The 23920-nt window shown below is 45.0% G+C and overlaps 1 long non-coding RNA gene across 1 annotated transcript in view; it reads right to left on the minus strand.

The window, feature by feature from the left end:
• The window catches only part of LOC149749345 (uncharacterized), a 108195-nt gene that overhangs the window by 58749 nt on the left and 25526 nt on the right, over positions 1-23920 (minus strand). The window lies entirely within an intron of this gene.

The raw sequence follows: 23920 nt of genomic DNA on the forward strand, positions 1-23920 counted from the left end.
AAAAGTAAAATTCATGTTAATAATTGAAAAAAAATTTAAATTAGAACAACATAAAATAAAAAACACCACAGCAAGTCAAGAGAGACTGCAGAAGAAAGGGAAAAGTTTTATACTTTAGTACCTTTAACGGCACTTTTTTCCTGCGTTTTGAACAAGGGCCTCCACATTTTAATTGTGCACTGGGGTTAGTAAATTATGCAGCCATTTCTGTCCTATCTTGTCCAGTATTCAAACGAGAACACTTCTGAGAATGACATGGAATGCTATTAATAATTCCCTCAGGCCACAGGTACAACTGGGCCTATCCGAAGCAGCCTAGGACATATGGTCATCCTAAATTTAAAAGTCCATAATGGTGAAGGAGGAAGCAACATAGCAGTAAAGGCATTCTGCTTTATTCCTGTCGATTGTAGGAAACTTTACAAAATTATATTTTCTAAATGTGCATTGTGTTAACTAGCAGGCTAACTCTAGATGTTTTAACAGACCATACGATGGGCTTGGAAATGGATGATGCCTGCTCTTTCCTTGTTCTGCACATAGTCAGAAGAATCTTCTTGGTTATTTATCTTTAGCTTCCCCACCCTCGAAACCTCAACTTTTTGCGTGCTTTTGCTTTCCTCTGACATTCTTAAAAGTTTGTGGCATTCTATACACATCCTGGATTTTGTGCCCCTCCTCCCATCTTTGTGTGTGTGCCCTCTTAAAATGGGGGCTCATCAGCAGAAATACTGTTTTCTTTAGACATTTTTTTCTTCCTCATCAGGATCATTCACAATTTTAGGCTCTGAATTTTATTTTTAGAACCATCCTTTTTTTAGCCATACTCCCTTTCAGAGATTCTCACCATGAGATCATCCATTTTGAACTTTTTGAAGTCTGCTTTCTTCAAGTCTGTAAGTCTGAAGATACACATCTGACTTGTCCTGCTTGAATGGGATGGGCACTCTCTTCGAAACCCTCATGAGTTTCACCTCACTAACAGTTCTTTGCTGGCAGAATCCAGTCTGGACTATGAGTACCCCTTTGCTGTCACTTGTTCCTTTCAAGTGATGAGATTTTCAATCAAGCGGCTTAAGAATTTACTAAATATCCTGCTTTTCAAAAAAGTAGGGGACTTACAGACTTCCACTACACGTCTATTTAAAAAGTCAGCATAGGGCTTCCCTGGTGGCACAGTGGTTGAGAGTCCGCCTGCCGATGCAGGGGACACGGGTTCGTGCCCCGGTCTGGGAAGATCCCACATGCCACGGAGCGGCTGGGCCCGTGAGCCATGGCCGCTGAGCCTGCACGTCCGGAGCCTTGCTCCGCAACGGGAGAGGCCACAACAGTGAGAGGCCCACGTACCGCAAAAAAAAAAAAAAAAAAAGTCATCATTTGTCATTGTGTTTTGTCTATAGTTTTCAAAAAATATCTGCAACAGTATCTCCCATCCAATTTAATCTTCTTACTATGTGACTATGACATTTCTCCCCTCAATAGGTGGGATCTGTATTCCCATCTCTTAAACAGAGCAGTCTTGTGACTGTGGCAGAAGGAATGCTATGTGACTTCAAGGCTAGATCATAATGTGTGATACAGCTTCTACCTGGTTCTCTCTAGGGACACTCATTCCTGTAACCCAGCAGCCACCCTGTGCGGAAGGCCAAACGAGGTCGGGGGAGAAACCACATGGAGAAATCACATGTAGGTGTTTGGAAGACAGCCCGGGTGAGGTCCCAGCCAATAACCAGCAACAATGGCCAGACTTATGAGTGGAGAAGCCTCCCAAATCAGATGATTAGAGCCTCCCAGACTTCACATCTTCCCAACTGAGGTCCTAGAGACTGTGAGACAAAGACAAGCCATCTCTGCTTTGTCCTGTCCTAATTCCTGATCCACAGAAACTGTGAGAGAGAATACATGATGGTTTTGAAAGCCACTGAATCTTGGGGGATGATTTGTAATGTAGCAATGGAGAACTCATGCAATAAGTTAAAAACACATTAACTAAGAAACAAAAATTAAGACTAATTAAGAATGCATCGGACTTCCCTGGTGGCACAGTGGTTAAGAATCCGCCTGCCAGTGCAGGGGACACAGGTTTGAGCCCTGGTCCGGGAAGATCCCACATGCCGCGGAGCAACTAAGCCCGTAAGCCACAACTACTGAGTCAGCGCTCTAGAGCCCATGTGCCACAACTACTGAAGCCTGTGCGCCCAGAGCCTGTGCTCCGCAACAAGAGAAGCCACCACAATGAGAAGGCCGTGCACCGCAACAAAGAGTAGCCCCCACTCACCACAACTAGAGAAAGCCTGCATGCAGCAACAAAGACCCAATGCAGCCATAAATAAATAAATAAACAAATTTATTTTTCTTTTAAAAAGAATGCATCACCTCTACCCATTCTTCTGACTGATTGCTACTTGGTTTTACTGCCATTCCAAAAAGCTATCCCTGTAATTTAAATTCCACTCCACCAGGTGGAAGTGAAGCCATGATTGTACTAATCCCCAGTCACTGGGCAGAGATTGTACTCCCTTTTCTATTTTAAAAAAATTTTTTGGCCACAGCTGTGCGGCTTGTGGGATCTTAGTTCCCAGATCAGGGATTGAACCCGCATCCTCGGCAGTGAAAGCACAGAGTCCTAACCACTGGACAACCAGGGAATTCCCTGTACTCCCTTTTATAAATCATACTTTTGTATGACATTTAATCTTAGTTATTAAAGCAGTTAGATCATCCCTGCTTAGTATACTGTGTGAATTTAAGAAAGAGCAAATTAAAACATTTCTCACATACTTCTCTAGCTGATTAACATAACACACAATTCTAATTTCAGACCCCCTGCTGGAAAATGTTCCCTCCTAATTTAATTTATTGAGTCAGAGATCATTTGGTTGCAATGAACAGAACCCATTCAAACTGGCTTAAGCAAAAAAGAAAAGTGATTAGCAATAGAGGGATCTGGTGGAACCCAAAGACAGGAAGTGAGGCCAGGCTTCATAAAGAATGATGCCAGAAATGGCAAAACTGATGAGAGCCAGCCTGGCTTGTCTCTCCGAATCTCTTTCGAGCTGTATTGTCTATTTTTTAAAAATTAATTAATTAATTAATTTTTGGCTGCGCTGGGTCTTTGTTGCTGCACGTGGGCTTTCTCTAGTTGCGGTGAGCGGGGGCTACTCTTCATTGCAGTGCATGGGCTTCTCATTGCGGTGCTTCTCCTGTTGCAGAGCACAGGCTCTGGGCGCGTGGGCTTCAGTAGTTGTGGCACGCGGGCTCAGTAGTTGTGGCTCACGGGCTCTAGAGCACAGGCTCAGTAGTTGTGGTGCACGGGCTTGCTCCACGGCACGTGGGATCTTCCTGGAGCAGGGCTCAAACCTGTGTCCCCTGGATTGACAGGCGGATTCTTAACCACTGCGCCACCAGGGTAGTTCCTCTACTGTCTCTTATATCTGAATCTTTAGGGCACATTCCTCATCTCTCTCTCTCCTCCTCCCTCCACGTGCCGCCGACCACTTCCAGGGAGCAGTTTAACATATGGTTATGGACACTCTGAAGTCAAAATGCCTAGATTCAAATACTAGCTCCACTAATGTCATGGACAAATCAATAGTGCTTTAAATCACGGAGCAGAGCTAATTAGTTAGTGGTCCTCCCTGGGAGATGAGATGGCTGCATCTGCCCACTCAGTGCTAAGCCTGTCTCCAAACTGGCATGAGCTGACCTTTTCCCTGGGCTTGCTTATTCTTTTATTGGTGATTCTTTCTGTAAAGTCTCAGAAATCTTACAATGGCTGATATTCTCATTGTTTTAGGGTGTCACCATTAGACTTTCTTTCTTAGTTTCTGAGCCTTGTGCATTCTTAAGGATCCTTTCAGAGAAAATAAGAGGTTTTTAGGGGGAAATGACCCATGACTGATCATTAGCTCTGTGAAATGAAAAACTTGAAAGGAGGTATAATGTTCCCATCAACTATAAATGAGAAGATTGCTCACAACTTATGGTCCATATTCCCTGTATCCAATGTCTCCATTTCCTCCCCTCTGAGTCAGCCTTTAATGAATTGATTGCTTCCCCCACTTTTTTCTTCATGGAAATTGCTCTCTATGCAAGGTTGTCAGACTTATTTGCAGTTTGGGCCAAAGAAGCAATCTCTTTCACTCACTCCCTCCACTTCCACTAGAAGTAGACAAAACTATCTTAATCCAATCTAATAAAGCTTAGAAGAAAACAAGATGTGTGGCCTGTTATTAAATTATTGCTATACTTAATAAACTGTAGATGTCAGAAAGAATACATATAAATGCTCCAGGGCATGTGGAGACAATTAACACAATTTACTCCAGTAATAATTATAGGGCCCTTTGTGTTCAATTCAGATACCCACAAGAAGTATTATACATTTTGCTGAACTTCCCTGACCAGCTCCTCCCAAGAGACCACCCACTTCTCTTCAGCCTATCACTCGAATTCAATATTTTGTGTAGTACTTACTAGGCTCTGATATTTTTATAGTTCTGGTTTATAGTTTTTTACTTATTTATTTTTTACATTATCTATGAATGTAATGTGGATCAGAGCACTTTCCTGTGTCTCTGTCGCCACTCTATTCTCAATGCCTAGAACAAAGCCTAGTATATAGAGGCACCTAATAAATATTTGTTGCATTAATGTGCCCCCGAGTGCCCAGAGCCTCCCAGCCTCACTATCACCTCCTGAAGAGTGTATCATCTCGCATCCTGGACCCTCCTTGGCATGGATCTCTGTTGTCTCTCCATAATCCACGATAGTTGTAGCTGTAGCTATTGCTGCTGCTGGCAATGGTGAGGGTGGCTAGGGGATCAGTTTGCTAGGGAAAAGGAGATGTAACCTCTGGAGACATTCCACGGGCTAGCCCCATTTTCAGAAGGCATTTGTTTCCCTTGGGCAAACTCTGAAAGAGTCAAGTTTCGCTACAAACTTAGTGTCTAATTAGAACCCGGTCAGGCACATAGAGCACAAATTCATGCAGCAGCCCATGAGGTGCACTGAACTCCAGAAAGCACCCAGAAACCAGGCCTAGTGTGTGCTCAGCAATCGGAAGTATAGTTCTAGCAGCACAGGGTACAAAATGGAACCAGATCCTCCTCAAAAACCTCCATATTCCTGAATCCAGTCTTGAGAGCTTAGTCATCTGTGACCTCAACGCCCTTCTACTTGCATCATGTCCAAGGCACACCAAGTCCTCTGCAAACCCTCTTGCTTTGGCCGTTGCACCGCACCCCTCAAGCACTTACAAATTCCTGTTGCAGGTCAGTTACTTATTTACATTTGTCATCATTCCTTCCGGTCAGAGACCATGTCTTGTTATTTTCCTCCCCCTTCCCCAGCATGATGACTTTTTATTTTATTTTATTTTATTTATGTTTTTCTTTTTGCGGTTCGTGGACCGCTCACGGCTGTGGCCTCTCCCGCTGCAGAGCACAGGCTCCGGACGCGCAGGCCCAGCGGCCATGGCTCACGGGCCCAGTCGCTCCGCGGCATGTGGGATCCTCCCGGACCGGGGCATGAACCCGCATCCCCTGAATCGGCAGGCGGACTCCCAACCACTGCGCCACCAGGGAAGCCCCTATTTTATTTTATTTTTAACTAAATTTCAGACTTTATTCAGATTTCACGAGTTCTTCCACTAGTGTCCTTTTTCTGTTCCAGAATCTGAGGCAGGAAACCACACTGTGTTTGGTCCTTATGTCTCCTTACTCTCCTCTGGTCTATGATAGTTTCCCACTTTTCTTTTTTTTTCATGACGCTGACAGTTTTGAGTACTGGTTAGGTGTTTTGTAGTGTGTCCCTCCATTTTTTTTCTTATGATGAATAATGTAACTTTAAAATTGAGTGATTTGTCTAAGGCCAAAGAACAAGGTTTTTTTTTTTTAATTGGAGTATAATTGCTTTACAATGTTGTGTTAGTTTCTGCTGTACAATGAAGTGAATCAGCCATACATATACCTATATCCCCTCCCTCCCACCCCCACCATCCCACCCAACTAGGTCATCACAGAGCACCAAGCTGAGCTCCCTGTGCTATACAGCAGGTTCCCACTAGTTATCTATTTTACACATGGTAGTGTATATATGTCAGCCCTAATCTCCCCGTTCATCCCACCCTCCCTACCCCCACCCCGTGTCCACCCCATCCGTTCTCTACGTCTGCGTCTCTATTCCTGCCCTGCAAATGGGTTCAGCTGTACCATTTTTCTAGAGTCCCCATTTATGCGTTAATATATGATATTTGTTTTTCTCTTTCTGACTTAACTTCACTCTGTATGACAGACTCTAGGTCCATCCACATCTCTACAAATGACCCCATTTCGTTCCTTTTTATGGCTGAGTAATATTCTATTGTATATATGTACCACATCTTCTTTATCCATTCATCTGCCGATGGACATTTAGGCTGCTTCCGTGTCCTGGCTATTGTAAACAATGCTGCAATGAACTTTGGGGTACATGTGTCTTTTTGAAATGACCCACCTCCTAGAGTAATGAAAATAAAAACAAAAAAAACCAAATGGGACCTAATTAAAGTTAAAAGCTTTTGCACAGCAAAGGAAACCATAAACAAGGTGAAAAGACAACCCTCAGAAAGGGAGAAAATATTTGCAAATGAAGCAACTGACAAAGGATTAATCTCCAAAATATACAAGCAGCTCATGCAGCTCAATATCAAAAAACAAACAACCCAATCAAAACATGGGTGGAAGACCTAAATAGACATTTCTCCAGAGAAGACATACAGATGGCCAAGAGGCACATGAAAAGATGCTCGACATCACTAATTATTAGAGACACGCAAATCAAAACTACAATGAGGTATCACTTCACACTGGTCAGAATGGCCATCATCAAAAAATCTACAAGCAATAGATGACTTTTAATAATTTAAAAAACATATTATCAGCTTAATCTTTATGTCTTCCTAAGCAACAGTGCTAATCTAGAGAAAGACTAGGGCTCATACGTAAATATAAAATGTAATGGAGAAATTTAGGGGATGGTAAAACAGTGCATTTTTATCCTTAGTTCCTGGTTGTTTGGCAACTCCCATATCAAAGGCCAAGCCTGGGGGCCTCACCTCCTAACTCCTTCCACAGCATAGAGAAGAGCCCTACTTTCATCATGATGGCCAGGCTATGAAGGTGCTGCCCTATGGAAGTTGGAGGATATGATATAAAATGAAGAGGTGGGGGTCCTCCTCCTCCTGCTCCAGGGGGCAGTTGGAGAAGGAAAAGAGATGAAAATTGTGGAAGGAATTAATCAGGTTGGAAGTTTATAGTTTACCTTATCCCCCAAGTTTGAAATCCAGGCAGGTGGAGATGCTAGATGGTTTTGGGGGAAAGCCAAAAGCAAAGATTTTTTATGAGCCTTTCATTCCATGGTGGTCCCCTGTGAGGGAATCAGCTTGTTCCCCATACTAACAAGAAGAGGTCACATTAAGAGCTGAAAAGTTCAAACCATGGCCAGCATTAGTGCTTTCAGGCCTGACTCCAGGCTTAGGAGCCATGGAAGGGCCCCTAAGTCCCCATATGCCCCTTGGAAAATAGAGATGGTAGCTGAGGTACAAGTGAGTGGGCCTGACAGGGGTCTCCGGGAGAGGGGCAGAGTGAGCCCACATCAAAGGCCTTAGGGCAGATGGGGAAAGTGGCTGAGACTCAGAGGGTGTGAGCCAGCAGGGTACCCTGGGCCCTGACTGAACCACAAGGTCTCTGTGGAAGCCAGAAACTGGTCAGACACCTGGCTGGCAATAGGAACCCACAGGGCCCAGAGGCCAGCACACGACAAGCAAGAGCTCAGGGCCACTGCCACCACCTTTGGGTGGGACAGGGGGAGGGGAAAGACATCAGAACTTCTAAGCATTTAGCCTCATGAGCCTCTCAAAACTGGAACAGACTGAGCTACTCTTGATTGGCAAGTTACCATTATCTTTACTTCCTTTACTATACAACAGGGACAGGATTCATGAGAAAGATTAGATCAGTCATGGAAAAAATCCTGCATTTTCTCTTCATGTCTGAGTGGTGTGTACAGACTTGCAACTGTACTACATATATTTATCGAGTATTTGCTATCTGAAGCTTCATAAAAGTATGGCCTAGTGTTATGACTACCAGTGACACCAAAAAATGTGAGTGTCTTTAGAACTCTTTTAAAAATTGACATCTAGCAAATGGATGCGGTTCCAAGATAACACCAAATTTGAAAGAGTACTTCAGTTGGTACCATCAAGCACAAAACACATCTTCCTGCTTGGCTTGTACAAAGCCACAGGAGGATCCCCACGTGTGCTAAGATGAGTCCTCTCAGGGCTGTCTTCCAGCTTCCTACCCTCCCCTGTGAACTGCAGACAAATTTAGAGAAAAGGAAGGCAAGGAGAAAACTCCAACAGAAGGGCAAGCTGATAAACATGCCTATTTATCACTGCACAGTCCTCGCCTTTTTTTATCCTATTGATTTTCATGCTCTCTTGTGTATGCCACTGTGTCTAGGGGAACAAGTGTACTTGTGAGCAACCTTGCAGTTGAGTGATGATAACTTAGGTAAATTAGAGCTTCAGTCAAACTCTCCCCAGCCCCAACCTGTCCTCTGGTCCCCACTCTTCAGGAGAAAGAACCATGTGTGGTAGAAGGGGGTGGAACCTGTCTGCAAGTCTCCATCCATTACCATCTGTGTGTCCCCGTTGACTGTGAGCTCCGGAGGCCCAGGGCTCTGCAGTGTATCCATCTCAGCAGCCTTGAGCTATTTCCCCAGTGTCAGATGAATGAGTGATATGTGAAAGAATGCATGAATGAGTCTGAAGCAGAGCTTGTAGCCCAACTCTCTAAGAAGACAGTAAATCCCCATGGGCTTGATGTAACTGGGGAAAGGTCAAGAAGCATATCAGTCTTCCATGGGGGAGATTTGTTGGTCCCTGTCTTCTCCTCGCCTATGAAACATGTCTGGGGAAGCATAAAGGATCTTGGGGTAGCCTGAGATCCTGGCATGACAGTGAGAGCTCTAGGGTAGCCCAGATTATTCCTGATCCAGAGGAGCCTCAAGAATCTGGGATGATTCTAAGATAAAGATTCTAGGGCCTTCAAAGTACACCCAGGTTCCACTTACCTGACAAGAACCCCTGGGGGGATTGTGGGACCATAGGGAGGGTTGGGGAAAAAAGGGAGAGACCCTCCATGCCTTCAACTGTCATTTCAATGAGGGAGAGTACAGAAGGATCGGAACTCCTTGAGGAAAGGAATATGAGAATGAGCAGGGAGAAAGAGGTAAGAAATGGAGAAGGGCCTCAGAGAGGCAGGAGGGAATGATGGAGAACTGGGGTCCCAAGGGCTATGGTCACAGCAGTTTGAGGGTTGGGAGTCATTGCTGATGTGGGGAGGGAGAAGGCAGAAGTTGCTACATGTTAGAAATGCCAAGGAATACCGAAACCTTTGTAAAATCAGAGACACAAGAGCCAGAAAGCCTCATCTCCAACACCCTCCTTTTTTTTTCTTTTAACAAGAACACTGAGGCCATAAGTCAAGCCAGTATCGAGGCCATACAAGCCAATAGCCCAGGGCTATGGAGGCAGGGCTGGGGGGGTGGTGAAGGCTCCTGTACGGTGCCCCTTGAGTCTCATGCAGCACCTCTGGACCCCCAAGAAGAGGCAGTTTGACTGAAGAAGTAGCCAGAGTAAAGAAGAAGGATAAAAGGATTAAAAAATGTCAGGAAGTCTATGAAACTTTGCCCAGTAATAATAGACACCATTCAGTGAACAGTATTTAATCCTGTTAAGGCTTTGGAAGGAATTGGCAAATCACTGAGCCTTTCTTGAGTAGAAAGGAATTTCTGATGAAAGAATTTAATTGAGGCCACTGCCCTTCCCCAGAGGATCCCAGAGCAGCCATGAACATCAAGTGTAGCTCTTCTGAGATGCCAGCAAGACTCCCTGTGCCTCCCCAAACCCCTACTTCCCCCACCCCAAAAGAAACCAAACTCTCCTCGGCATGATCCCAAGGACAGGATAAATACATTTCTAATGAAGGATGTTTTCATTATGGGTTTAGACTCTACTGTTTCTGAGCTTTCTTTAAACAGTCAACCAATTGAAGGAAGAAATAGGCCTGATATGAAAACTCACATAAGAGGCTCCTATTGTCTAGGACCACAGGTCTAGAGCATCCTCCCCGAGGGCTCTATGAGACAAGGGAGCACAAATATCAATGCTCATTTCTCTGCCGCCTGGGTGTTACCGGGGTCTTCACAGTAACAAGGACCCAGAGAGAGCATGCTTTATGTGTTTTGGACTCAGAGATTAGAGATGGCGTCGACAAATCTGAGAGCACGTGAGTCAGGTTAGGAGAAGGAGAAACTGCTGTCAGAGGAAGCTCAGTGCAGCGTTGTTATCTGTGACAAGGAAGTTGAAGGTCACCCAGAGTCCACTGTGGAGAGAGAGAGGGGAAAGCCGGCTCGAAGTGCACAGAGCAGCACACATAGATTTTAAAAGCACAGTGCTGGGGGAAGAAGGGAGAAAAAGAATGTGCATATGACACAGCACCATTTACATAAAATAAAAACACAACACAGGAAATACACAAAAAGATACAGGCTAAATCCATGGTTGCCTATAAGGGAAGGAGAATGGGAGGGGTGCATGGAGGAAAAGGGAATGAACGCAGGAGCAGGGACTTGTACAGACCAAAGATGACAGTGTGCCTTGAGGTCCATGGGAGTTGGGGTGGCATCCAAGGGCCCTCCTTAAGAAGATCAAAGTCTTTCCTTGTGAGCTTCAAGAAAAAGTCCAAATAAGCTAGTGCTCTAGGTTCTTTTCCTACTCTCTGAAGATGGCCTAATCCTTCAGGAAGGAAATCTGCCTGTGCCTTGTGTGTGATCTTATGGGGGCTGAAGAGCCAGCGGGCCAGGAGAAGAGGGGCCTCTTCCACTCAGCTGCCTCTTGAATGTCACAGACTATCTGGGGGACTATGGCTTAGGATTCCAGGTGTCTTTAGGGGTACAGGATGGTGGCCCCCAATGAGGTAGCATCAGTAGAAAGAAGTGCTACTATCCACCAGAAAGGATGCATGCTCACGACACTGATGGAACCTTCTAATTAACTCTGAAACAAATTTTATGCTTGGAGAGGCAGAAAGTCCCCAGAAAACTCCTGGGGTGCATATAATCAATTTGCATATAAGTAAACTGAGGCTTAGAAAAGTTTGGCAGTTTGATTGAGGTCATACAACTAATAAGTGGCAGAGGCAGGATTTAAACCTTGGTGTGTATGACTCCAAAACCTGAGCTCACTGCCGGGTTATAATGCCTCCAGCCTAAGTCTTTGTGTCACACACACACACACACACACACACACACTTACATAGGCAAGTTACCAAAGTTACATGTCATGAAACAAAATCATACTCTGGTTGCTTCTTCCAACCTGAGCCCTCAAGAACACCGTGGAACAGTATTTCTCAGGAGCAGACAAGGGCAGTTGGGATCGCCGCAGAGTTCCTTGTGCAAAACTGACAAGAATGGTAAGAAGTGGAGCACAGGGGAGAAAATGGGGAGGTTTCCCTGTGTGTAATGCGGCTTCAGAAATAGCCATTGAAGACAGATCAGAGAAACGCTTTGCAGCAGACACGTCCTTCTGTGTAATTCCATCTGAGGCCAAGAGAAGAGATGAAAAAAGTGACTGTCATCCATGCACTGACTAGTGGGTCCACATGCACTAACTCTTCCCTGAAGCACCTCTCACGGCGGATGGTGATGGGAGAAGAGGTAGTGGAATTTCAGGGGCTGAAGGGATATTAAAGATCATCTCAATGAACTCTTCAGTGGGCGGTGGAGAAACAATTACTTGAGCCAGGCCACCCAAGAACAAGAAACTAGGTCTCTGGCTCCCGGGCTAGTGCTTGCCCACCTTGCCACATGGCTGCCCTCGTCAAGTCAGCTTGGAGGGACGACCCGCTATGGCCCACCAAAGACCCTGCTCCTCCTTTCTGCTCCTTCTCTGCCAGAATTCCCACTCTCTCTGGGAAATGACTGCTTCTCAGGAGAAGGACGAGAGGCAGTGAGGCCAAGAGACGTCTCTTGGATTGGAGGGCAAGCACCCAGGGGTGAGATTCTGGACAGATGAGCAGTTTGGCCACGGCTGACCTCCTTCCACGCACCTTCTTTTCCAGCCTCTTCTTCAGGAAGCCCTCCCCACATCTTCTAAGCCTGCCCACTCTTTCTTTCTAAACCTGGGGCAGGGGCCATGACCTTGCTTTTTTAAATTCTGGTCAATTTATTTTTCAAAGAAAGACCCAGGCCCTGTTACAACTACATAGGGGGCTCTCTCAGCAGGAGAAGCAGAGCCTGTCAAAACAGATTTTCTTTCTTTCCACCAAAGCAAGAGACACTCCCAAAACACAAAAGACACTGAGAATCCTGTCTCCTTGAGGGATTTAATTATTGCTGGTAGTTGTTCTCCTCTTCCGCAGTGGCATCTTTGCCTCACTGCTTCTGGAGAAGAGGGACATAGAATTTCAATTCTTAGCCAGGCTGGGCGAGAGCCATTCCCCCAGAGGCACCCAGCAGGAGGTAAGATGAGTTGCCACCTACACAGTTTCAGAGGCTCTAAGCCTCCAAACACAGCCACTATTCACTAGCTGATCCCTGAACTCCACCATCAGAGTTTTATTTATTTAGCTTTGGAGTTTATTTGACTTTCAAAATTCAAATATTCCTGGAAGGGATGGTAGTTATGGCCAGCCATTTGCAACTTAGTAGAATTTTTTTTCAGATCACACTCCAAAGGGCATTTTTTAGAGTGAGAGAGAAAAATCAGATGGCCAGGGAAGGGAAGAAAGTGGAGAGGGAAAAGGGTACACAAATTAGAGGGTAGGGAAGGGCCCAAGAGGAGGCTGGAGCGCAGAGGGCAGACGCAGCATGCCTCACCAGCTGGCCTAGAGCCCTGCATCTCAGTGTGTGCTCGGCTTCAGTAGCACCACTGCCACCTGGATCCTGTCAGACACGCAGATTCTGGGGCTCCATCCCAGACCTACTGAATCAGAAACTCTGGGGGCAGGGCCCAGAGGTCTCTGTTTTAACAAGTCCATACACTACTGGCTTTAGGGCATCATCAAGGCTGAGAAGCACTGGCTTGCAGTGTCTGTCCTATGCGGCAGGGCTGTTCCCCCACCCCGCTGCTCATCAAGCTCGACTTCTCTGATTTGCCTCCTTCTCTCTGCCCTGTAAGAGTGAGGCATGAGAAACCACCACCGTGTGTGGCCAGGAGAGTGTTCAGCACACTGGAAACCTCTGTAGGCATAGGAGGTGGGATGGTGACAGAGCAGGGCTGCCTTTGGCCAAAAGAGCAAGGGCTTGGGGTGGAGCCTGGGGAATTGCTGATGAAGTTTGACGAGTGAAAGTGAGGGAGCAACTGAAGGAAATTCCCCAGAGCAGCCATCTGGGCTTCTGAGAACCTCGAGTGGGGATCATGCTGAGTAAGGTAGAAATATGGAAACAGAAGTCTGCTCAAGCCCTGACTGGGGTCCCATAGGGTGTGGGTTCTGGGCCATGAGGCACCACTGGGTGCCTCCCTTCCCTCCACATCAACTCTCCTTGTGTCAATATGCTCAAGATGCATCTCTTAGGCCAGCTCATCTCCTGCTTATCCCCACCAACCCTCAACTCTCAACCCCCATCCCTTGCCCAGACAACCTTGTGGCCGAGGCAAGGAGGAGCCCCAAGGAATCAGACGGTGAAGCCTGAAGCAATCTTCTGCAAATTGGACATCGTTTTGAAGTCCGCTTCTCTGCTCTATTTTTCTCCATAGACCTTGTCAGCATCTGAAATATTATGGGGTGGTTTCTCTTTTGTTTTGTTTTCTGGTCTATTTCCTTCTACTAGAGTGTGAGCCCCATGAGGGCAGGGATTTTTTTTTTTTTTTTTTACTGTGTACTGTATATTTATCTTTCAATCCTCAGGGCTTAGGACAAGGCCTGGCACACAGTAGGCATTCAATAAATATTTTTTGGAAAAAAAAGAATGAATCTTAAATTTGTTCCATGATCTATCAATACTTATTTTAACATAAAAAATTATGTTCCCCCCCCCCAATACTTGAGTAAAAATTGATGTCTCACATCTTCCACAAAGTGAGGGCTTCAGATGGCTGTACATACCACAGCTCCAGGCTCCACTACAGAGTGAAGCTTCATTTCTGATCAGACAGCCAGAATGAGAGAGGACGAGGCTGGGAGGGTCAGGGCCTCCTTGTGAAGGGAGGATCAGTCACCAAGGCTCTTGTCTCTGGCCTCAGCCAGAGCAGTGTTTCTGGGAGGTGGAAGTGCAGGAAAGTTATAGCTCAGTGACAGACGATGTACACAAACTTGTCTACCCAGTGCCTGGCACACAGTGGACACCCAGGTTAGCAAAATCTCTATTTGCATCTGAACTCCAGTGAAATCTTGATGAATGAGACATTCAGGAAACAGCCTTGCAAGATTTGCTCTCCTTGACCTCAGGAACTGGGTCTTAGATCCTATGTTTCCCTGGTACTTGGCACAGTATGTGTCTAGAAGGCCTAAATGAATGCTTGATGAATGAAACATATTGTTTCCATTGATATTTTTCTGGATATTAAATTATATTTCAGGCCATGTGGCTGAAAATCATTCTAAAATGCATTTTGCAACGTTTCTATGTTAGCGAGTGAAGAGTACTGAACCTCCTCGCATCTTCCTACACAAAATCACAGAATCTTGCAAGTGGTCATCAGCAAGTACTGCAACTTCCCTGATCATGTATCCCTGAGGGATGCAAAAAGGGTGTGTGAGATTGAATTTGTTTTAACCCTCAGAAATCATGGGGTGTTAAAAGAATTCCCTGCTCTTTTTTCTTAAATCTCAGGTTTAGAGCTCATAAGGGGCTAACATCATCTAGCCCCAGTAGCCTAACTTGACAAATGGAGAAACCAAGGCCCAGAGAGGGGAAGGGCACTCAGTATGTGAAAAACATTGTCAAAACTGGAACCTTGTTCTTTTGCTCCCCAGTTCAGCACTCTTTCCATTTTGTTGATTTGTCTCTATCTCCTAAGACTAGAAAGCAGAGAAAAATTCTGATTAATTCATGTTTAAATTCCATATTAAGGGAAAGATATAAATTTCTTGCTAAGGATATGTTTATTGAACTCTTTATACTTAGTACTGTCTTAGCTACTGCAGGGGACAAAGCAGACACAAAACCGTCCCTATCTATTGCATACTGATGATCACGATGATAACGGTAAGTTTCAATTTTTGAGTACATGTTCTATAAAAGCACTGGGTGCTTTACATGTATTACCACAAACAATTCTCACAGCAGCCTTATAAAATAGACTTCTATGTTAGGCCTCTTTGGGTTGCTCATGACAGAAACCCAACTCATACAAGCTAAAGAAAAAAGGGAATTATTGGCACACATGAATGAAAATACCAGGAGCTGTCTAGTTTCTGGGTAGGCTGGATCCATGTGCTCAAACGATATTATCAAAATTTTCTCTCTCCTTCCATCTCCTCTGTGTAAGCGTCACTCTCTAGTATATTCTTTCCATATGATAGAAAAGATGAGCCCCAGTAGCTGTGACTCCCATGAGCCTTACAGTTTATAATTTCAGAAGAAAAGAGCCCTATTCTGACCTGACATCCACATGAGCCCTCTTCAAGACCTCAATGGATGCTCTTTGGGTTATGTGAGCACATCTGCACCTATCACTATATCTAGGAAAATGAGATACTTTGGCCACTCCATATCTCCATATGGGAGAGGAGAGGGTCTTTTATCAGGGGAATGGAGGAGGAGCAATTCATAATCCCATTTTACATAGGTTGAAACTGAGACTTAAAGAAATTAAGTAATTGCCCAAGGCCACGGGGCCTGTTAGAGGCAGAGATGGGATATAAATTCAAAATATTTGTCTCCACAGCCTATGCTTTTAATTTTTCCTGATTATTTTTTTTGGAAAAAAATCATACTTTAAAATTCACCATTTTAAAAGTGTACAGTTCAGTGAAAAGCCTGTTTTAATCATCATCCCAACTTTGGTGTGATTGGTGCTCAGTTGTGAAGTATGTGGTAAGTAATTTGTTGCTAGTAATGGTTGAATTACCAAAGTTACTGAATGATTTACTTTTAAAAATAGAAATCAGAATTAATTAAAGATTACCCATCTAATCATGTCGTCCTCATCTCCTTGTACTACGATATACTCTTCTAGGTATAGCCAGCAACACTCCTGCTGAAGAGGGTGCTGTCACCCATTTTTAGTGTTTCCAAGGGAAAAAAAAATGCTAGAGCTTGGAGTACTGCTGTGTCTTCCCATAAATAAAGCTTTCCACATTATAAGAGAGAATGGACATGCCCTCCAAGAAAGAGACAGAGAATCTAGAAATATTAGTAGAAATGACAAATCTGTTCAGCAACATTGCAGATTATAAGATTCAAATTAAATCAATACCATTTCTAGATTCCAGTGTTGAAGACTAGAAAGAAATACAATGGAAAAAAGAGAGAGAGTGTGCTCATTCCCTGAAGAATCTAAAACATTAAGTATTTTGCATTTGACCTAAAAGGACATGCAAAAATCTATTCAAAGAAAATTACAAACCTCTAATGGGGAAAAAAAAAGACTTATTGAACAAATAGAGCTTTTGGCTGGGAAGATTCTATTTGGTAAATGATACAAAAGCTAATGCAATCTTGGGCCACATTAATAATCTGTTTTAGAAGGAGAGAGGTGGTAATCCTGCTTCCCCTAAGTTGCTCAGACCACACTTTTAGGGAAACCCAAACAAACTATGATAGAACATGTCTTCGGGGGGGGTGTTGTATGTGGCCAGGCTGGCAACAGGTCTGGAAACCACGTTACACAGGGAACTGAGCAGGTTTCATCTGGATGTTAGAGCACTGTGGTCATTTCCATTGGGTTAGAGAAGATTTAGAGGTGAGTTGAAAGGCTGTGGCATACAAGTATTAGACTTGCTCTGTGAACAAAAATTATAGGAAGAGAGATGTTGGCTCGAATAACGTAGTGGCTTTCTGAAAGTCAGAACCGTCATTGATCTAAAGTACATAACCTTAGGTAGAGTTCCCTGTGCTATACCGTGTGTGCCCATCCGTTGTCAATTTTATACATAGGGAGGGGATATCTGTATGTGTACGGCTGATTCATTTTGTTATGCAGGGGAGGCCGACACAACATTGTAAAGCAACCATACTCCAATAAAAATTAATTTTTAAATAAATAAATAAATAACCTTGTGAAGCAGGCAGAATGGTGATATTATCATCCCTAACAAAGAGATGAGGAAAGGTACAGCAAGCAAAAATGACTTGTCTGTAATCAGCCAAGAGGGGCACATGAGACCGTGGATGCCCCAGTGCAGTTCCCCCTGGCCCAGGCTGCTTCCGGACCCAGCACTGAGCTTCAAGAGATGCAGTAAAACAGGTGTGAACAGCCAGCAGGATGGAAGTCACAGGAAAGCTATCAATGTCAAAGCGTGACAAACAATTATGAATATCCTGTGGACAGAAGGATCAGGCAAGGAGCAGCGATTTCTAGTGGGAAAGTAATGACTTCTGACAACAAACAGGGATCTCTGTCAGAAGAGCAGGAATTTCTGACAGGAGAGCAGGGATTTTTGACAGGAGAGCAATGGTTTATGACAGGAAAACAGGGATTTCTGACAGAAAATGTTGACTTCTGACAGGATATTAGTGCATTTCTGACAAGAGAACAAGGATTTCTGAAGAGTGGTGATTTTTCTCAGAACAGTGATTTTTAAAGGAAGAGGGGTGATTCCTGACCACAACAGTGATTTCTGACAGGAAAACAGGGATTGCTGATAGGAGAGCCCGGATTTCTGACAAGACATCTGTGCCCATTACATAGGACAGTAGTGATTTCTGACAGGTCTTTGACAGGAATGAGGGGTTTTTTTGAGGAAGGACAAAAAGCAGCAGCACAAAACAAAATGGAAAACAACAGGGAGGAACCAAATTCCCTCTGAAAGTAGGGAATTGTTGGTCCTGGGTGTGGAGGGTGGTTCACCGATAATAAGAACAAGCTGGATCTGGGGAGGCTCAAATTGGGCGAGATCTTGGGTCCAGCATGTCATTCGGCAGAGGGGGATTGAGTGGGCTGGAGGGCGAATATCTAGAAGATTTACATCACCGATGTGAGCCTAAATGACTACGAAATGCCTTCCCATGAAGAGACCTGGAGGAAGTCGAAGAGAGGTAAATCTGCTCCTTCTTCGACCCCCCCCCCACCGCAACCCAGAAATAACAAAGCCTTGGTTTTGACTCAGGAAATTCGAATGAAAGCTTTAGCCCTCTTAATTAATTACAGATCCTTGGCAAAGGGGTAGGGGAGGAGGGAAATGATCTCTCTAAAGCTCTCGCCCTACAGTTATTCAGGAATGAGATCCTAGCTTGGTGAGAAGTCAGCCTTGTGGTAGAGAGGAAAATGAATTAAAGGAGATGGAGGTACCAATAACGAGCCTCTGATAAAAAAAAAATCCTAGTCTGAAGGGAAAGCGCTTCCCTTCGTCCCGACTCACCACGCATGCGCCTGAGACTCGTGCGTGCGGGGGAGCCCAGCAACCTGGCCTGGGTCACCGGCCGGAGCCTTTTCCCGCAGGTGGTGAGGTTTCCTGTGAGGAAAAGCCCAGCAGTGCATAGTGAAGCAGGATATGTCTCAGAGGGAAGGAATGCTTTTTCAGAGGGAACGAACGCTTTTTCTCGCAGACTGAGCTCTCATTGACCCCCAGCTCCAGGCACCACGTCCACCACGTGACTAGATTCCTGCGGGCACGAAGCGCTAGGAGAATTCTGATTGTGCAGATCCCCCGAGCAGCTGCAGCATCCCGAGCCAGGAGCTGCAGGCTTGTACTTCCGACCGGATGCAGGGCTCAGCACAGCTCTTCACACTCAGCGCTGCAGGCCTGCGGCGGAGATGGACACGCACGGTGCCCTGCTGAGGACCACCCCCGACATCCCCTGCCCCCCTTTTGCTCTCTCTGGGGACCGCTTTCCTCCTACAGACCCAGGGAGCGTGGTCTTTCCTTTGCAGCTGCTACCACCTCTCCTCCCTCTTGGGGTTCCTTTCTACCCCACACTTGATTCAGAGAAGGACACGAAATTCCCCAACTTTCCTCCCCACCACCCCTTGATGCCCCTGACTGACCTTCCAGCTATTTTATTGCTGCATATGTCAACTAGGAAATAGGATGGTCATTATAAAATTACAGATGGGAAGCAAATTTGAGATTTTTTTTTTTTAATCTCAAAAAATTTGCATTTCTGAAGAGAGCAGTGATTTTTCTCAGGAGATGCTAGGTGGCCGGTCCTGCCTCACTCTGAGAACTGCCCTAATAGACCTTCCCAGGCAAAGCCCTTTCCTGCGTTCCTGTCTGAGGAGGCAGGTGAAGTCTCTTATGTCCTCAGTGTGATTCTTAGTCCTTCATTGCCTGGGTCACTGCTTATCCACAATTTCCCAGGGAGAGCAGCAGTGGGAAACAGCAGGCTGTTCAGAGCCTCCAGATCAGTTCCTTTCTGTGAAGACTCAAGAAAAAGTCTTCCTAGCTGGGTGATTTGGGGCAAGTTGCTTAACCTTGCTAAGCCTTAGTTACCTCATCTTTATAATGGGGATAAAAATGCCTACTTCACATGTGGTTGAGGTGATTAAATGAAATTGTGTGTGTGTGTGTGTGTGTGTGTGTGTGTGTGTGTGTGTGTAGTATCTGGCATCCAGTAGGCTTCATAAATTGGGTCTCCTTACTTCTCACTGGGGTGAGCAGGGCCACAGCAGGAAAGACCGTGCAGTTTGTACCAGTCTGAAGGCACCCAGCTGAGCAGCTGAACCGAGGCTGAAATACCACGGGTGCTTCACTTTCAGTGTCAGGTGCCCTGGGTGCGGCTTTTCCACACAAAGACTACATTACGTGTCTTGCGCACAAAGGCACCATAGGGCAGGCAGCAGCTGCTAGGTGTCTGTGCTGGCACCCAGCCCGCCCTGCTGGGGAAAGAGAGAATGGCACTTGTAAGGCAAGCCTTTATCTTACCCCCTGCCTCACAGTTAGACCAGGTTCCCCTATTTTCCTGCTTGTCATGGGAGGCCTTGGCCAGGTGGAGAACAGCTGCCACTGCGATGGGCTCCCCATCTCTCATTAGAGGGGTCTCCTTGAGTGAGGGCTAGCCTGCTTGCACTTCCTCCTCCCAGCAGGCTTCTCACTGGGGGTGATTTGCAAGTTCTCAAACTAAGAACCTCTACCTTTATAACCAGGGACCCCAAAGAGGCTCTCTTTAACCCCAAGCAGGGTTTTTTTTTCCCTTTTCCCCAGCAGGAAAAGACTAAAAGATTGGGGAATTCCCCAGCAGTCCGGTGGTTAGGACGCCGTGCTTCCACTGTAGGGGGCACGTTTTCGATCCCTGGTTGGGGAACTAAGAACCCACAAGCCACGTGGTGCAGCAAAAAAAAAAAAAAAAAAAAATGGAGCTCAAGGCCCCAGACATCCTGAGTCTCTACGTAGCTTGCATGGGAAGGGGCTTCCTGTGCAGGGCTGCCTTGATCATTACCCCTTTTCATCTTCATTTCTGTCTCAAATAGTTGGTAAGACACAAGACAGGGTTACATCTCCAAGAGGCAACCTGTATATTTCCCTTTTGCTCTGCTTCTCACTGGTACACAAGGGCACTCTAGTCCACACTGAGAGAAATACACACAAGCGCATACAATTTAATATCAAAAAAAAAACAACCCAACCAAAAATGGGCAGAAGACTGAAATAGACATTTCTCCAAAGAAGAAACATAGACGGCCAACAGGCATGTAAAAAGATGCTCAACATCGCTAATTATTAGAGAAGTGCAAATCAAAAAAAAAAAAATCACAATGAGGTATCACCTCACACCAGTCAGAATGGCTATCATCAAAAAAGTCTACAAATAATAAATGCTGGAGAAGGTGTGGAGAAAAGGGAACCCTCCTACACTGTTGGTGGGAGTGTAAATTGGTGCAACCACTATAGAAAACAGTATGGAGGGTACTTAAAAAAATAAAAATAGAGCTACCATATGATCCAGCAATCCCACTCCTGGGCATATATCCAGAAAAGATGAAAGAAAATCTAATTCGAAAAGGTACATGCACCCCAATGTTCATAGCAGCACTATTTACAACAGCCAAGACATGGAAGCAACCCAAGTGCCCATCAACAGGTGATTGGTTTAAGAAGATGTGTGTGTATATATATATATATATATATATATATATATATGCAATGGAATATTACTCAGCCATAAAATAGAATGAAATATTGCCATTTGCAGCAACATGGATAGACCTAAAGAATATCACACTAAGTGAAGTTAGGCAGAGAAAGACAAATATAATATGATATCACTTATATGTGGAATCTAAAAAATAATACAAATGAATCTATGTACAAAAGAGAAAAAAATCCACGGACATAGAAAACAAACTTATGGTTACCAAAGGGAAAAGGGAGGTGGGAGAGGGATAAATTAGGAGTATGGGATTAACAGATACACACTATTATACATAAAATAAAAAAACAACAAGGATTTACCATATAACACAGGGAATTATATTCAACATCTTGTAATAACCTATAATAGAAAATAATCTGAAAAAAAATATAAATATATAAGTGAAACAATAAATAAATATGGAAACCACAGAACCTGGGTTTAGACACAAAAGCTCAGAGAGTGCTTGTGGAACCAGATTTTCTTCTCCCAGAGACTAGACAGAACTGAGCTGCGGAGGCAGGAAGAAGCAGCTGGGCCGGGATGAGAAGAGGGAAAACACCTGAGTCCTTGAAATGGGGGAGGGGTGGGGGAAGAAGGGAGCCCGTGGAGGCATTCAGTGTGGGGCTCAGTGTGAACCCTCACTGGGCACCAGCTCTCAGTGCTTATAAGGCCTGGAACAGCAAATGATGGCCTGGGGAGCAGGGATGAGGCCAAGGGGGAAAACCCCACTCCTGAATGGAACTAGGTGGAAATTTCTCTGTGTAAGTAGGAGCAGTGATGAACTCTATGCTGCTGAAGGGTTTGACTGGTGAGAATGCTCTTCTCAGAAGAAGGAATTTCCAGTGGAAGAATTATTTAGGGAAAGCTGGAAACATTTTAGCAAAAATCCTCAATTTAGTGCACAAAACTAATTGAATTTCTCAGGTAATTGAAATGTCTTTTTTTGTACTGTTTTAAGGAGGAAGAGGTAAATAATAAGAAATCAAAAACCAATCAAGGGGGCTTCCCTGGTGGCGCAGTGGTTGAGAGTCTGCCTGCCGATGCAGGGGACATGGGTTCGTGCCCCGGTCCGGGAAGATCCCACATGCCGTGGAGCGGCTGGGCCCGTGAGCCATGGCCGCTGAGCCTGCGCGTCCGGAGCCTGTGCTCCGCAACAGGAGAGGCCGCGGCAGTTAGAGGCCCACGTACCGCAAAAAGAAAAAAACAACAGCAAACAAACAAATCAAGGATTTATTTTTAAAATCAACAAAATATCAACACCTTCCAGGGACTCCCCTAGTCAGCACAATCCATCCCTATTACACTTTTAAAAAAGGAGCAGTTGATGTTCAGAAGAATCACCTAGAATCACTAGGGCATCAGAGGGAAGTTTCAGTTCACTCAGCTGCCAGAATCCCTATTTCCTTTGCATTATAGTGAAGTGGAGCTTGACCATATTTCTGAATTAACACAAGCTCCTTGAAAGTGATTTTTTAAGAATTCTAACATCTTTTGGATAAAGGTGACACTGTATATAAATTGAAGGTACTGTAATTTGGGAATGAGCTAGTCTTTGAGAAGAACCCCATGTGGTTGCATCCTGTAGACATTTAACTAGAATGGTTCATGCCAGTGGTTCTCAACTGGGCGGGGGAACAGGGGCATCATTCCCCCTGGCCTAGGAATATTTGGCAATGTCTGCAGACAGTTTTGGTTGTCACAACTCGGGGTGGGGGGGGCAGGGGCAGGGGCAGGATGCTACTGCTGTATATTAGGGAGCAGCCAGGGATGCTGCTCAACATACTACAATGCACAAAACAGCACTCCACGACAAAGCAGTATTGGATCCAAAATGTCAGTAGTGCTGAGGTTGAGAAATCATGGCTTGCGGTAATAAAAAAAGAAGATATGCTCCAAGTGAGGACCAATAGGGTGGCTGCCCCAAGACTACTCACAGGCCTCAGGGCCAGGTTCAGCCCTGTCAGCCATTGCTCGGGGCTGGTCTCACCTTACCCAAGCTCTTAGGATGGCTATATGATCTACAGCCAAGACATTCATCTGCAATGAAATACAACAGTCAGGATGTCCGGCTGCTCTCAGCGGGCAGCAAGGATACTCAGTTGAGCCTGGAGTGGAACAGAAGGAGTTGTTCCACCAGGACCTGAGACTGAGTCTCTAGGTCAGTGCACATCTTCCTGGGCAGGGCTGGAAGGGTGCTGCCTCATCTGAGTGGAGCTACCTCCTCTGGCTTCCACTGGCAACCAAGTCTTCTTGTAAACAACACCTTGTTTCTTCGGATACGTTAATGTCATGGGTAAAGTCTGACTTCAACCTGGGGCCAGAGTCCACTTAAGAGGATTGTATTACTTGCCTCTGACCTGTTCATTATATTTACGTTTCACTGTTCAATGCAGGATTTCCTGATTTGAGAGCAGAGGGAGTTCTTTTGAGAAGCCAACTAATCTGTGAGTGCTTGGTGGTTGAATAACTAACACAGTTTGCTTTAATCTAGTACCAGTACTTGTCAAAATTATTAATACAATGTAGCAATTAAACCGTGGACATAACTCATAATAGCTTTTGGTCAGTATGTATTTTCTTAATCGACAAATACTGTAAGTACAAATATCAGGTGGGAGCGGGTCTGGGG

This window comes from Delphinapterus leucas, chromosome 4 (assembly GCF_059928025.1).
Source record: "Delphinapterus leucas isolate spDelLeu-1000000601 "Yukka" chromosome 4, BTC_Dleu_Yukka2, whole genome shotgun sequence".
Lineage (NCBI taxonomy): Eukaryota > Metazoa > Chordata > Mammalia > Artiodactyla > Monodontidae > Delphinapterus > Delphinapterus leucas.